Here is a 14,126-nt window from a genome sequence, read left to right as displayed (position 1 = left end):
TCGGGCCGGGGGGGGGGGGGCAAAGAGGAAAGGGTAGGAGGAGAGAGCTCTGGCAGGTTACTGTGGGGATGGGGATGAGGAGAGTCTTAGGCTTGGTCGGGTAGCTTGCTCAGTCAGTGGCTTGGGTTGGCTGGTGGCCTAGGCTGGAGCGCAGGGAGGCTGGGGAAGACCTGCTCCATTGCTCCAGCATGGCAGAGCCTGATGAGAAGAGGTGGCCCATGGTTTTAAGGGGTTTATTGTATGTAGGAAGGCAGAGAGAGGGAGAGAGGGGGGAAGGAAGGAGGAGAAAGAGGGAGAGAGGTGAGAATAAGAGCAAGAGGGCAAAAGAGTCAAGAGAGAGAGGAGGGTGCAAGCAGCTCTTTTTATGGTGGGCTGGGCCATCTTGGCTGTTGCCAGGTAACTGTGGGGAGGAGCATACCTGGCTGTTGCCAGGTAACTGTGGGGAGGAGCATACCTGGCTGTTGCCAGGTAACTGTGGGGAGGAGCATACCTGGCTGTTGCCATGTAACTGTGGGGGTGGTGTCCAGACAGAATACCAGGAGCTTGGGGCATTGCTTACATGACTGAAGACCACACACACCTCTCTGTGGGTGGGGGTCAGGGGGCTGTGGGAGGCATCCCTTAGGGTTACTGGGGTTCTAGACCTATGTTCCACTGGGGACCACGCTGTCTGTGCACAGCTCACGCCCCAAACCCCTTGAAACGGTCCGAACCTCAAAAACGTGTGGGTTTATTTTGGAGTAGATTTGATTTGATTCTTGGCAAGTTTTATGAGAAAGAAACATTGGAGGAGCTTTGGGAACTTGTAGTGCTGAGAGACCTTTCCAGCTCTGGTTTCCTCATACACTTGGGTGTTGGTGAGCCGCCTGCCAGTGCTCTTTGGACAGAGTTCCGCTGGAGTGAACATGGCCAAGCTGGAAGGGTCCGGACCTCAGATGTGTTAATGGGAAACATCCCAGGAGCACAGAGGCCTAGCAACTTGGGTGGTGTCACATGAATTTGGGAGGCGTCATTCTGTGCTGAGTTTTGCCAGGGTATATGACAGCAAGTCCTCTTGGCCATCCAAAGTAGACTGTTTTGGTGACTTTTAGGTTCAACCATATATCTCTTGATTTATGTATAATCATTCAGAAATCAGTAATAAAATTTTTAGAGGGGAAATTGTATACTTTTAAAAGCCACTGTTAAACTAATTCTTAAAAAAGAAAATAAGTCCATGGAAAGTGCTTAGCTTTTGACCAGGCCACAGGCCTACGTTGGAAGTGAACATTGCTGTGTAAGTAACAGGGATGAAGTAGCTGATGTACAGTGGGAATTGGTACCATGCCTACCAGTGGGTACCAATACTCATGGATAATTTAAGTCCTTTTTATAAAATGATGGCACCGTTGGCAGTTATTTATATATTATGTCGACACGTGCTTCTGTGTGCCTAAATCATCTCTAGATTATGGATAATTCTAATATATTGATTCATATGATATGTCAGTTGAGCTGCCTATTGCTTCAGGGCATGTGATTTTTCATTTTGCCCATTTAATGAGCCTACGGATAATGTTGGTCTGTATTGATTAATGAAGGGATGAAGAAATGGCTCAGAGATTAAGAGCTCTTTTTTTTTTTTTTACAGACGACCCAGGTTTGATTCCCACCACCCCGTGGCAACTCACAGCCATTTCTAACTACAGTTATAAGGCATCTTGACGCCCTCTTCAGGGCTCTGAAAGTTAGCTGCTCACTGTAGACACTCATATGTGTGTGTGTGTGTGTGTGTGTGTGTGTGTGTGTGTGTGAGAGAGAGAGAGAGAAAGAGAGAGAGAGAGAGAGAGAGATTGATTTGTGGTAGATGGCAAGGAGTGAGTAGAATTCTGAGTGAAATCTCAGGATCAGGCTGAATGGATGCAGTAGTCCTGAGTGCTGGAGTTAAGAGAGATGCATGTGGTACCGTTTCATAGCAATGCTAAGAGCAAGTCAAAAGCTGAGTAGCTAGCTCATTCAGTGGAACAGAGTTGGGGATATTGTTTGAAAATATTTTGTAGTAGAAGCTATCAGGTGACATTCTGGGGCGGGGTGGGGGGGGGGACTGAGATTTTTCTTGCTTTTTTAATTTTTTATTTTTACTTTCTTTCTTTATCTTAAAGAAAAAAAGACAGTTACCCAATCAAATACCGGCAAATAAGCCTCTGGTGAAAACACTGACAGTTTTAATCTAAATGCCTTCCTTATTGAGAGTCCCAATTACTGTTTTATTTATTTGGTTTTAATTTTATGCCAAGGGGAGTACAAACCTATAATAACACCTCATTAATTTGCACTAATGGGGTGGTAGAGTTCGGATGGGTATGTGAGAGCATGCTGTTTAAACACACACAATGCTAATACATCTGGGGCCTTAGAAAATACTCCTGTCAATGGAATGGAGCCCACTGAGCTCTGAAGTCACTTCTTTTCCCTCCTGGGCCCTGGCCACTCCCACCTCCTGGAGTTGGTTTTCTACCACCAAACATTTCTGGGTGCTGCCTTCCAACTGCATTGCTTATTGGTTCACTAGAGAGCAGGGTCTGTTAGTGTTCAGGTGGCCAACCTGTGTGGAGTTGGATCCAACCTCTAGCTTTCTGTGACTTCTCCTTCTGTGAAGAAGAAAAACGGTGTTTGTGAGTCAAGGAGTCCCCAAGCATTCCCGTGTCTGAGACTCTCTCCTGGTTAACTGATACACAAGACACCCAGTCCTGTGCCTCAGTTAACTCTGTATAAAATGGGTTTTGGCATCACAGAGTTTGAATGCAATTCTATATAGATTGCTGAAAACTGCATACATGCCGCATGTTTATTATCATTGTCCTTTGTCATATGCTCATTATTTATGGCACTCATCTCTGTTCTATCATCACTTCCTAGTCTAGCCACCTGTCTGCCTATCATTTATCTATCATCTGTCAATTATCCATCTATTATCTATCTATCTATCTATCTATCTATCTATCTATCTATCTATCTATAATCTGTCTACCTATCTAACCACCATACATCTATCTCATCTATATATTCATCTATACACCTATTTAAGTATCTATTGACCTATGTAGCTACTATGTATCTACCCATGTGTCTACCTGTGTGTCTATTTATCACATATCTGTCTGTCTGTCTGTCTATCATTTGCCTATCTACTTATTTACTTAGGAAACAAACATGGAGATGTTTTTGTTCAAGTGCAAGGATTTTATAAAAGCATCTATAAAAATCTGTGTCATGGTCTTTGTCCTCATTGATATAGGACTGTTTAGTACCAGCACCTGCTATACTCTAGCCACTGTTTCAGACCTCCTCTTTGGACCACTGGAAATGAGTTAGTACTTCCTTGGGGGAGAACTATAATCATCATTTAGTGAAAACAAAGAGCTGTTGTAGACAGGATAGATTTGGGAGGGGGGGTGTATGGGAGTGATGACCCGCAGTTGTTTGCAGTGAGGCCAGATATGGTAGGGCATCCTTAGCAGAGCAAATAGCATAGTAAAGAGCTTTGTGGAGAGGAAGACATGCTTCGAGAATGGGCTGGTTTCATGGGGCTGGGAGTGCATGATAAGAAGGGATGATACCCCTGCACAAGAACAAGGACCATGCCCACAACGACCTTGCAGTGCTGTGTTGAGCAGACTTTCTTTAAAAACAAATTATTTGTAATTATGTGCTTCTCTGTGGGTGTGTTGTGGGGGTGTATGCACCTGAGTGCAGGTCCCTGCAGAAGTTGGAGGTATCAGATCCCATGGAGTTGGGGTTTTAGGCAGCCGTGGGTGCCGGGAGTTGAGCTCTAGTTCTCTGCAATAGGAACTCTTTAGAGCTTAGGCATCTCTGTAGCCCTAGCTGAGCAGATTTCCTGATGGTGATGGGAAGCTATTGCAAAGACCTGAACAAGTGAAGTCTCAATGAGTCAGTCTGTGCAGAGCCTGGACATAGCTCAGGAGTCTCGTGTTTGGTATTTTTAAAGTAAGCTTTCAGAGGTCTTGTGGGTTAAGATATGTCATCCTGGCTCCTCCCAACAACTACCGACCATATCCTAGCCATGATCATCTTAAGAGGGGCCTTGCGTGTTCATCGGCTTCCTCCCTATCTCCAGATGGAGCTTCCTCTTTCCCTACTCCTCTAATTCTCTGACCCCAGAGAGATCGACAAATCTCATTCACTTCAGAGCCGGGGCCAAAGAATGGGATTATTTCTGAGTGTACTCACTTGATGCTGTTGTCTCTCCAGCAAGGCACTATCACTAATTACAGCAAAACAAACAACACAAATCCTCAACAGCTGAGCTTCATGTTTTCAAAGACTTGTAAACCTCATCAGCATAAAATAAATTAAACTTGGCACTTACCTAGCGCACACATCCATTCCACTGGCTCTCTCCCTACCACATTCCTATTTGTGAGGCCCCTGCTGCATTAGTGTCTGCATTGCATCCTGCAGAGTTGTCCCTGGCTCTGGTCTAGACTGTCTCATGTGCCCTGGAAGAAGCCAGTGCCATCCTTAATTGGCTGCTTCAGCCAAGAGGCTGATGGAAAGGAAAGTACATTTGTGGCCAACCTTTCCCACAGCTTGGAATATAAAGCTCAGGACTGACCTGCAATACAGTGATTGGCTTTAGCTTTTTCTGCTTTTTAAGTGCTAGTGATTGGACCCGAGGTCCTCTGAATGCCAAATTTCTAGCCATGCTGTCTCCCACCTGGTTATATCCCTGGCCTCCTCATTTATCTACTTAAAAGCAGAATCTAGGTTACTGTGTTGGTGTACGCCTGTAATCCTGGCACTTAGGAGACTAAGACGGGGGGCAGTCATGAGGCCAGCCTGTGATAAATAGAGTAGCCTATGAGAGTATATGTATATGTATTTGTATTTGTATGAAAAAACAAAAAGTTTTCTTGAGATCTATAGAGTCTGCTCAAATTATATTCTAATAGAGAGTTCTAAGTAAAGACAAAACAAAACTAAACAAAGAACAGTTTCATGTGTTTTTAAAAATCTTCCCTCCTTGAAGATGTTTTTCTTTTGAGCAGGAGAGCTTGAAGGTTCCATTTCTGGGAAAAGCTAAAGGGAAATTACAGTGAAAATGTTCTTTGTGACTTTGGGTTTTGAGCATCAGTTGCCTCGTCTGAAAAGCATGGCACGCTAAGGTTCCGTGAGAACAGTTTAGGAAATAACAGCAGAATAGACCAGATGGCTCAGGGGGTGAAGCTTTGGCCACACAAGCCTGATGACCTGGGTTTGAATCCCCTGATCCTCATGAAATCCTGATGCAGTAGTGCAAGTGTCCTACCTAGAGATGGGAGGTCATGAGAGGAGGCTCAGAAAGGTCTTCGGCCAGTTACCCTGGCTTATAGAGCCATGAAGAAACCTTGTCAAGATGGAAAGGTAATAACTCTCAAGGTTGTCTTTTCCCCATGCTTGTGTTATTCACTTAGCCATATCTCCAGCTCTTCCATCAATTTTTTGATCTTTCCTGCGCTACCTGCAGTCATCTGGATGCTGGCTATCATGGTATGGTATGTTAACTTTTCTTTGGCCACTATCTCTGTTGCCCCTCACAGCATTGTTTTGGGAGGCAAAGACAAAAGAACTCAATGGTGTCCAGCAATGTGGTTAATAGTGTGGTGCTAGGTACATAGACTGACACTGTCTACTGGGGTCTCTGAAAAGAAACTAGGCAAGTATCTGTTCCTTCCATGTATCCACCAATAACACCATTGCTTGACCTGTTGAGGGAACATCCCTGCAAGGATCGTACTTGCCACTAGACATTGTTCAAAGCTATCCTTCCAGTTTGTTTTGCTAGTTAGTTTGGGAGCCTACAATTATGATCATATGCCCTTTTTGGAACCCACATGCCCAGCTTTCAAGACTGAAATGAGATGGGTCACCGAGGAAGACATCCTGTTCCATAGGAACTCTGCTGTCTTCTTTCTGGCAGTCAGTGATTTCCAAGCCAGGTCCGGCAGAGATAATTCAGGTGCCCCAGTGCTTTGATGGTAAAAGGATTTTTCATTATGTAGAAAACATAACAGGATTGTGCTCCAGATGTCTGACTATGTCAGTGATTGAATTTTAGCACATTGGTGAATGGCCAGTACATTGATTGGAGATCTATGTGTATATTTATATCTATTATTTTCTGGCTTCACAATACAATTTCTACTGCCATGTCTGTGCACACATTTGGGCTTTATGATATAATGTGTACCTCATCAAATCTTAGCTTTGCACAATGAGGCTCTGAGTTCAAGCCCAGTCCTGTCTATATACAGGGTTTCGTGGGAACACCCCAGTGATATTTTTGTCAGCTCTCAGATGTCTACAAGGAAGGCCCCAAAGTATCTGTGAGGCCCAGACTTTGCTCATGGTCATGAGAATTTTCATGTTATAGCCAGGTACTGTGACACTTGCTCATAATCCCAGACTGGGGGAGTTGGAGGTAGGAGGATCATAAATTCAAGGATAGCCTGAACTGTATAGTAAGTTCAAGGACAACCAGGACTATATAGTCAGACTCTTCTCAATAAATAAACAGTTGAACATAATAAAAGCCAAACGGAAAAGGAGCATTCTGGATTCTACTACATTGAATTGAATAAGCATTTAAAACTTTTAAAAATGGAATTATAATGAACACTACTGAAATACAAATGATACAATAGGGAAAACACACTGCAAAACATTTGACAAGCTAACCATCTACTTTATTAATATACAATTTTACAGCCACTATGGAAAAGACAAGCAAGGCCCAAATAAATAGTCAGAGAAAGTGTAAGCTTGCGGTAAACATGCTAAAAGGTGTGTTGCTTCATTTGATTTAAGGACTAGGTTCTAGTTAGCTTGAACTCTCAACTTGTCACAACCTAGAATCACATGAGAAGAGTTTCAGTTGGACTGACTAGATCAAAATGACCTGTGGCATGTCTGTCTTATTTATTGATAGAGGAGAGCCCAGCCCACTCTGGGTGGTACTAATCCCTAAGCAGGTAGTCCTGAGCATTCAGTGAGCCTGTTCATCACCCGGCGGAATGGCATTCTCTGTGATTCCTCCTATGCTTCTTTGGTGTGAAGCAAGCTCCTTGATAAAAGAAAATACTATGTGGAGTAGCAAGCAAGCAGCATGGGTGCTTTTAACCGTGGATGTGATATGACTATCTATTCGAGTTCCTGCCTGGACTTCCTTTAGATGATGGGCAGTAACCTGGAATTGAAAGCAAAACAAACGTTTTCCTTCCTTGAGTTGCTTTTGGTTAAAATGTTTGTCACAGCAACAGAAACAAGACAAGAACAAACTAGAAAATACAACAATAGTGAAAATCTGAATCTTCCACCCTGCCACTGCCCATTCAATTATATATCTCTGCCACCAAAGCCCTGGGGTCTCCAATGGCTGCTATAGCTGCTTAGGTTTTATATGGGTGTTATGGGTCCAATCACTAGTCCTCAGACTCATGGAGCCAGTGCTTTATCCACTAAGACATCTCCCCAGCCTTCTTACCATTTTCCCCCACCATGACCATGCAGATATTCAAGTGATAAGAAGAATTTAAAATTGTCAATATGACTGTGGTATATAATGATTAATTCATTCACACACACACACACACACACACACACACACACACACACACACACGTATGTATATATATATATGTGAACAGTCCTTGGCCAGCTTAAAGAAAGTCACAAACTGCAATGATATATGCTATGTTTTTATTCGACGCAGTTCATGTATGTCTAGACCTAGTTAGCAGCACGTATTTATCCTATTAAGGGTAGGGATTAGAATGAAAATGTAATGTTTACCCTGGAGAGAGCCAGGAGTGTGTGTCTGGTAGAAGTTTGGAGAGAGAGCTGCCGTAGACGAGACGATGTGGTCAGCATGTTACGGAGAAGCTGATTGGGGGAAGCACTGTGAGCAGAGTGTTTTTCCTTGCAAAGGGCCTGGAGGCTGACTCAACACTTCCTCTGCCTTTCTGGGCTCTGTGTTTTGCCTCTGTATTTGGCTCAGATACTCTGAATTCAATTTCCCTAATTGAAAAAAGCCAGTGCTTAAGTCAGATGGATGGTGTGGATAGACATATTTATTCCTTGAGAGAAATGTCGCTCAAAAGAACCAGAGATCCTGTTGGGGTTGAATGAGGTTATGACCATGTGGCTGATCAGGCATGTAAGGAAGGTTTAGGGGTGCCCCAGTGTGTTGGGATCATGATCTCTTCGGATACTTTGGAAGTTTGCTTTTGATCCGTGAATTGACTCAATAGGGTCAATTTACTTGCTCACTATTTCCAAGTTAGTTCAGTCATGAAACCCAGGTTGGAGTTAACCTCCCCTGTAACTCGGGTATTCTTGCTTTTCCTTTGTTTATTTTGTAGCATTTAACGAACCACAGAGAATAGCAGTATTCCTGTCTCTTGGCATCCTTATTCTTTATTGCTGGCGACAAAAGGGGATCGTATTTGGGCAGAGAGTTTCAAGAATGAGTTGAGGAGCTCAAGGTCCTGAGACAGGGTTAGGTGGATGTGAATTTTGTGGTGGGAAGGACTCATACACAGGATAGGGATGGGGGTGGAAGTCTTTCCCTCTGATTCTCTTCTGCATTTGCCTTGCTGTGCTTTGTGGTAATGACAGTTTCCTCATTTGTTAGATGGGATAATGTTATCTCTCACTGGGCCAGGTGGTGAGTAAATGAAGAACCAACCATGTAAACACTCGGCAGGGTTTCCAGATGGTCAGCACTTCATCCTGTGGTGCAGGCATTCAGAAGGCAGCAGCACCTCCTGAGTACAACAAAACCCTTGAGGACTCTGGGGGTGGGGAGGGCGCTTCAGTCTGTCTTTCTGTCTCATTCCTACTGGCAATTTTGCATAGCTATCACTGTGTGGAAATAACAATGTGAAATAGAATGTTGGAGAAAGCCCCAGATCAAACTTAGACTACCTCTTTGGCCCCAAGTAGAACACAGAGATTTACCTTGGGTCTGGCCTTGTTTCTTAGTGAAATTCTGAAGGTTTTATTCTTTCTTATGTATAAGATTCTGAGATAACTTTATTTTGTTGGGAGGGAAAATCGAAAAAAAAAATACATCTTGCAGTGTATGAAAGCTGTATCCTCTGTGACAGAACACTGCTTCGTTTTCAAGTGAACTTCAAAAAGTTGTACTTTAAAAGGGAATTATAAATTTCTCTTGAAGGAACTTTTAGACTCTTAACCTTAGGGCACAGAGGCAATTCTCTCAAACACAACTCAGGAGCACAGTATTGTAACGTAAAAAGAAACCAAATAGGTAGCGGTCTCAACTGGGCATTTCTTCATTTTCTGCCCTACATCTCCCAAAGCACAAATTCCATGGAAAAGAGACCATAATAGAGAGCCAGCTTAAAAAGAAACTGAGCAGGTCTGGATTTGTTACATAGTAAATCATTCTAATGCATTCTTGATTTGTGAAATTGTAAAATTAAAATTGATTCCAGAAGAGCGAGTTTGAGATACACTACCATTCTCATTCATTAGAGAAGTCGACCGCATTGTGTCCAACCTCCAGTTCAGGAAGAAATTCGCCAATTTAGAATAAAATTCTGATTTAGCAAAATTCACTAAAGGGCTGGAGATGCAGTGCAGTGGTAGAACATTTGCCCATCATGGACAAAGCCTTGATACTGGGGGACAATTGCTGATTGTATCCAACATTATTACCCAAGCTCCATTGACAGATATGTATAAAGCTGCATTAGGCTGCTTTTTGCTGGAAAAGTTGTTTTTCTGATAACTTCCTTCATGCAGAATACTATCAATGTGTGCCCAGAAGCAGGCGAGGTCATCTGTCATCCAAATGGTTCCACAAAGCCCAGGGATCATTCTATAGGGGTGATATGTGAGGAGTTGCCCTCTGCATGTAAAATTACTTTGGCTATGGGACAGAGACTAATACACTTCCTAATAGCTTATGAGAACATTCCTAAGCCTTGTATAATTTGTGTTCACATGAGTAACAGTCATGATCAACCAACTCCCAAATCTTGCTTCTACTATTCAAGAAAGTCACAAACATAAATAACTATTTTTTCACACACAATGAATAACTGAAGATTTAGCATTTCGAAAGATCACTTGTGTAGTTAGATCAGTGTTGCTGGCAAAGTGTGTGTCCATAAATGGGTGATGGTAGAGGAAGATTGACAATGGATGACACAGAGCTTTCATTTCTCAGCAGCTTGCTGGAGACATTCCTGTCATTTTAAGCAACTTTTTCCTGCTCAGCTTTCTCATTTGTGGGTGACTTCTTTCTCTCAAGCCAGCTTCCTGTATTTCTTCACACATTTCTTTGTACATTTTCTTTTCTGTAATCCTTTTACTCTTCAATTTCCTTCTCCCACTTTTAGGAGAGTATAGTGCATTACCACAAGAAATAATTTTTTTTCATTATAAGGCCCATTTTATTTGAAAAGGGATTTTAGAAAACACTGGTTAATGTGATTTTTCAGCAGTGCCTGAATACAGCCACAGAAAGCTTGATTAAAATTTAATTAAAGTAGACTTAATTAAATCCTATTGGGTAAAGCAAATGGAAAAGTAATTAACCCTCCTTAACTATTTCTACCAATCCTCTGCTCAGCCTTTAGGTGTCTCCCCTGGAGGGAACTGCTGTTGGGAGCAGATACCCAAGTGTGTCTGGAGAGATGGATCTGTTCCCTGATTCCACAGTTCACTGGTGGCCACTACATCATATCTGAAGCATGGTAGTCAGTCATTTTCCCAACAAAATATCATCACCAGAAAAGAAAGGGAAACAAAAAAGTTCCCTTCCTTGAACTTTATATGATTGAACAAAGTGTTGTGACACCTCCTACCTCTCCCCAGCATATTTCTCTTTATCTAGGGTGACACTCATATATATTTCTATGTTTTCACCAGTTTTTTTCTAAGTTCAGATATTTCTGTTCTGATACCAAACATTTGTGGAGATCATTTGAAGTAGAAAGAAAGGCAGGAAGTAAAAATGTAGGGTGTATGTCCATGTGAATTGTCCTCGCCATTTTTGGAGGGGAGACAGCTTGTGATTTTGAACCTGATAGTTATGTGGGATGCTTTTCAGAGTGTTCATTCCTTTTCTTGTGTAGGGAATCTTTTCTGGCAGCTTCTTACCAGTCTGCACTTGAGCATCTTATGAACATTCTCGATGACTGTTACTTCTACTGCTAAGTAATCAGCGTACAGCAAGCCCATACTACTGAGCAGGCATGGAGACCTACTCCAGTCAGCAGTAAAGATACATTTCTCTAGGAGAGAAAAGTGAGGACCCTTCCACTTTTCACTGGAAGTAAAGAGAGCTCCAAGGTGATGAAAGTGATTAAAGATGCTGTCTCAAACCCCAGGCTGGCTGGCTATCTTATCTTATCTTATCTTGTCTTATCTTATCTTATCTTATCTTATTTTAACTATCGATCTATCTACCTATCCATCCATCCATCCATCCATCTATCTATCTATATATGGATGGCAGGTCAGTCTAAGTTGTTGTAATTAATAGGCTCTAAGATATAACATAAAATATAAAATGAAACATTTCCAATCCTTTAGAGGCTGATTTTTCAAGTCACAATCCAAAGCTGGATTGGCAGTGACTTTCTTCTGTGTGGTGATCAGGTGACCCAGGTCTCCCTGTCATGGTGGTCCCTACCCCAAACCCTGTGGTCTCATGAGTGAATCCAAGCACAAGCAAAACAGCTTTCTCTTGTTGGTACTGATATTTCCTTAACATCTTAAAATCTTTGTTCCCAGTAGAAATGTCATTCGTTGCTATTGTTCTTTTAACATAGGCTCTTGTATAGCTCATGTTGGCCACAAACAGTGGAGTTGAGCTATCCCTGAACTCTTCATTTTCTTCCCTTCACTTTACAAGTTCTGGGATAATAAGTATCTACTACCATGCCTGGCATATGTTCTTTATGTTTTTATTCCTCTGTCTAGAACTCAGTCATTGGCTCATGCCTAGTTTCAGATGGTGGGGAAATATAATCTATCTTTGTTCCCAGTAAAGAAGGAAATGGATTTGGGGGACCAGCCAGCATCTCTGCCTTAGATACCTTCTAAGGTAGGGTACATATTGACTGGCCAGCAGGCCACACTTGCCTTACCATGCATTTCATTTGGCCAGTACAGTGATTGTAGAATGTTTTCTTTAAATGTCAGGAAGCACGTAAAGAACAGGAGATTTCATATCATATGTCATTTTCTTAGATGTGGCCTTCAAATCTTGAGAGATAGACAGCACTCATCCTTATTCTTGTTTGGCACTGTTGTCTAAAACTGAGTAGAACCTCTGACATAGAGGGGCAAGCGGCCTCTCATCTCTCCTTGAAATCATTATTCAAGCCTTGCTTTCACCTCTCACTTCTACTTTATTTACAAAACAATGCTGCTTAAACCAGGTGCCTTCTCTCATCTCTACTGTGTGATCTTACTTGAGGACTGAAACCAGATGTGTGGGTCACAGCCCATTGCCACCAGTCTCTCCTTCTCTCCTGTACTCTCTTACGACTTTGTAGGAGTGAAAGCCACATTAACTCTGACAGAGACACTGAAGAATAATACCATTCTTGCTCTTTAGAATGTGTTTCAGTGAGTTTATAAAATCATAAATGCTATTAGAAGGAAGGAAGACAAGAAGGTGAGGCAGGAGACGAAGGAGAAAATGCATGCTATTCTTACAGAGTAAAGCTTTGGAGTCTCTGCTTAAAATCTGGGATGCCTTCTATATGTATATGTTTTATAAGCTCTATTATATCACAAGAGCAAATGGGATCTTAGTCCTCTAGAACCAGAGGGCAGGGAGTGGGATATTTATGGGTTTTCTGTTTTTGTTGTTGTTGTTTTGTTTTTGGAAGTTGTTACTTAGTTTTCTTATACAGGCAAGGTGAACCTTGTGAAGGCCCCCAGATGAAAAGTGGGTAACAAAGGGAAACTGAGAGAGCAGAACAAGAAGCCTGTTCCTTGTAACCCAGAAGCTTCTGCACCAAGCATGACCTGACCCATCTCCCTCCCCTTCTGCCCCCGTGTGGTTCTGGGCTCTTGTTCTTGAACAGTACAATGGGGTGTTATAGAATGCAGGAGTCTCTGAGGAAGTCCTTGAATGAACTCAGACACTGAACTGAAAAATCTCTCTTTTACTATAGAGATTTGGACAGACTGATTAGATAGTTTTTCAGGAAGAGAAGGTGATGGAGAAGGAGATAGAGAGGAGGGGAGGGAGGGAGAGAGAGAATTAGAGGGGGAGGGGAGAGAGAAAAAGAGGGAAAGAAACCCTTACCCCCAGAAGTGTATACCTTGCAATGTATACCTAGAGTTATAAGCAGCATTTTGAACTGAGGGTAGTCACTGTGACTTAGTTCCTCATATTGTGTATAGGAACAGAGGCTATACAGCACAATTTGTTCTTTATCAAACACATTGTGATATCCCATTCAGGCAAGAAGAATCACACTGGTCACAAGTACCATTTAATGAGAGGTCTCTGAGACACATTGACATGTGGTGCTTTTGGATCTTTGCCCAGGAAGTATCTAAAGATATAAAGTGCTGAGGCTGTAGCTCAACCAACTCTGTGAGGATCTGTGCTAGCCATGCAGCAGGATCTGGACTTTCAACAAATGAGTCTTATACATGTAGCTTGCAGCACATCGACAAGAGCATCTGAGAACCTCTGGCCTAAGACCTTTGCCCAAAGAGGAATAGCTAACAAAAAACCTTCCAGTAGGGGAAGCAAAAGTCAACTGAAGCAACAGCAGCTTTGGTGTCATGCTTAAAGAGGCTCAAACCATTGATCAATCAAGGCACCATCACAACAAGGTCTTCTCCACCTTGCTTTCTGAGGTATAGTCTGGGGGAGGGCAGCATCCAATGACCTGAAAGATATGACTTGATAGACATTCAGAACATCATGTGCCACCCATAGGCTACTGACCCACAATGGGTTTCAGCAGAGTCCCTTAGTGATTCACTTGTAGATAAAGACTGAGGGTCACTGCCTTTCACATCCACTGTTGGAGCGCAGGTATTTTCTAAAGAGATAAATCAGCTCATAAGCACGTTTTCTGTAAATA

At 42.5% G+C, this 14,126-nt stretch overlaps 1 protein-coding gene and 1 non-coding gene across 6 annotated transcripts in view; both read left to right on the top strand.

The window, feature by feature from the left end:
• Positions 1-14,126, top strand: part of Pid1 (phosphotyrosine interaction domain containing 1) — a 303,550-nt gene that overhangs the window by 113,122 nt on the left and 176,302 nt on the right. The window lies entirely within an intron of this gene.
• Positions 7,760-7,872, top strand: Mir6353 (microRNA 6353). Its single transcript, NR_105771.1, has one exon. It is a non-coding gene; the product is annotated as a microRNA 6353 (primary transcript).

This window comes from Mus musculus, chromosome 1 (genome assembly GCF_000001635.26).
Source record: "Mus musculus strain C57BL/6J chromosome 1, GRCm38.p6 C57BL/6J".
Lineage (NCBI taxonomy): Eukaryota > Metazoa > Chordata > Mammalia > Rodentia > Muridae > Mus > Mus musculus.
The sequence above is the reverse complement of the archived record's forward strand: the minus strand, read 5'-3'. Positions and strand labels throughout refer to the sequence as shown.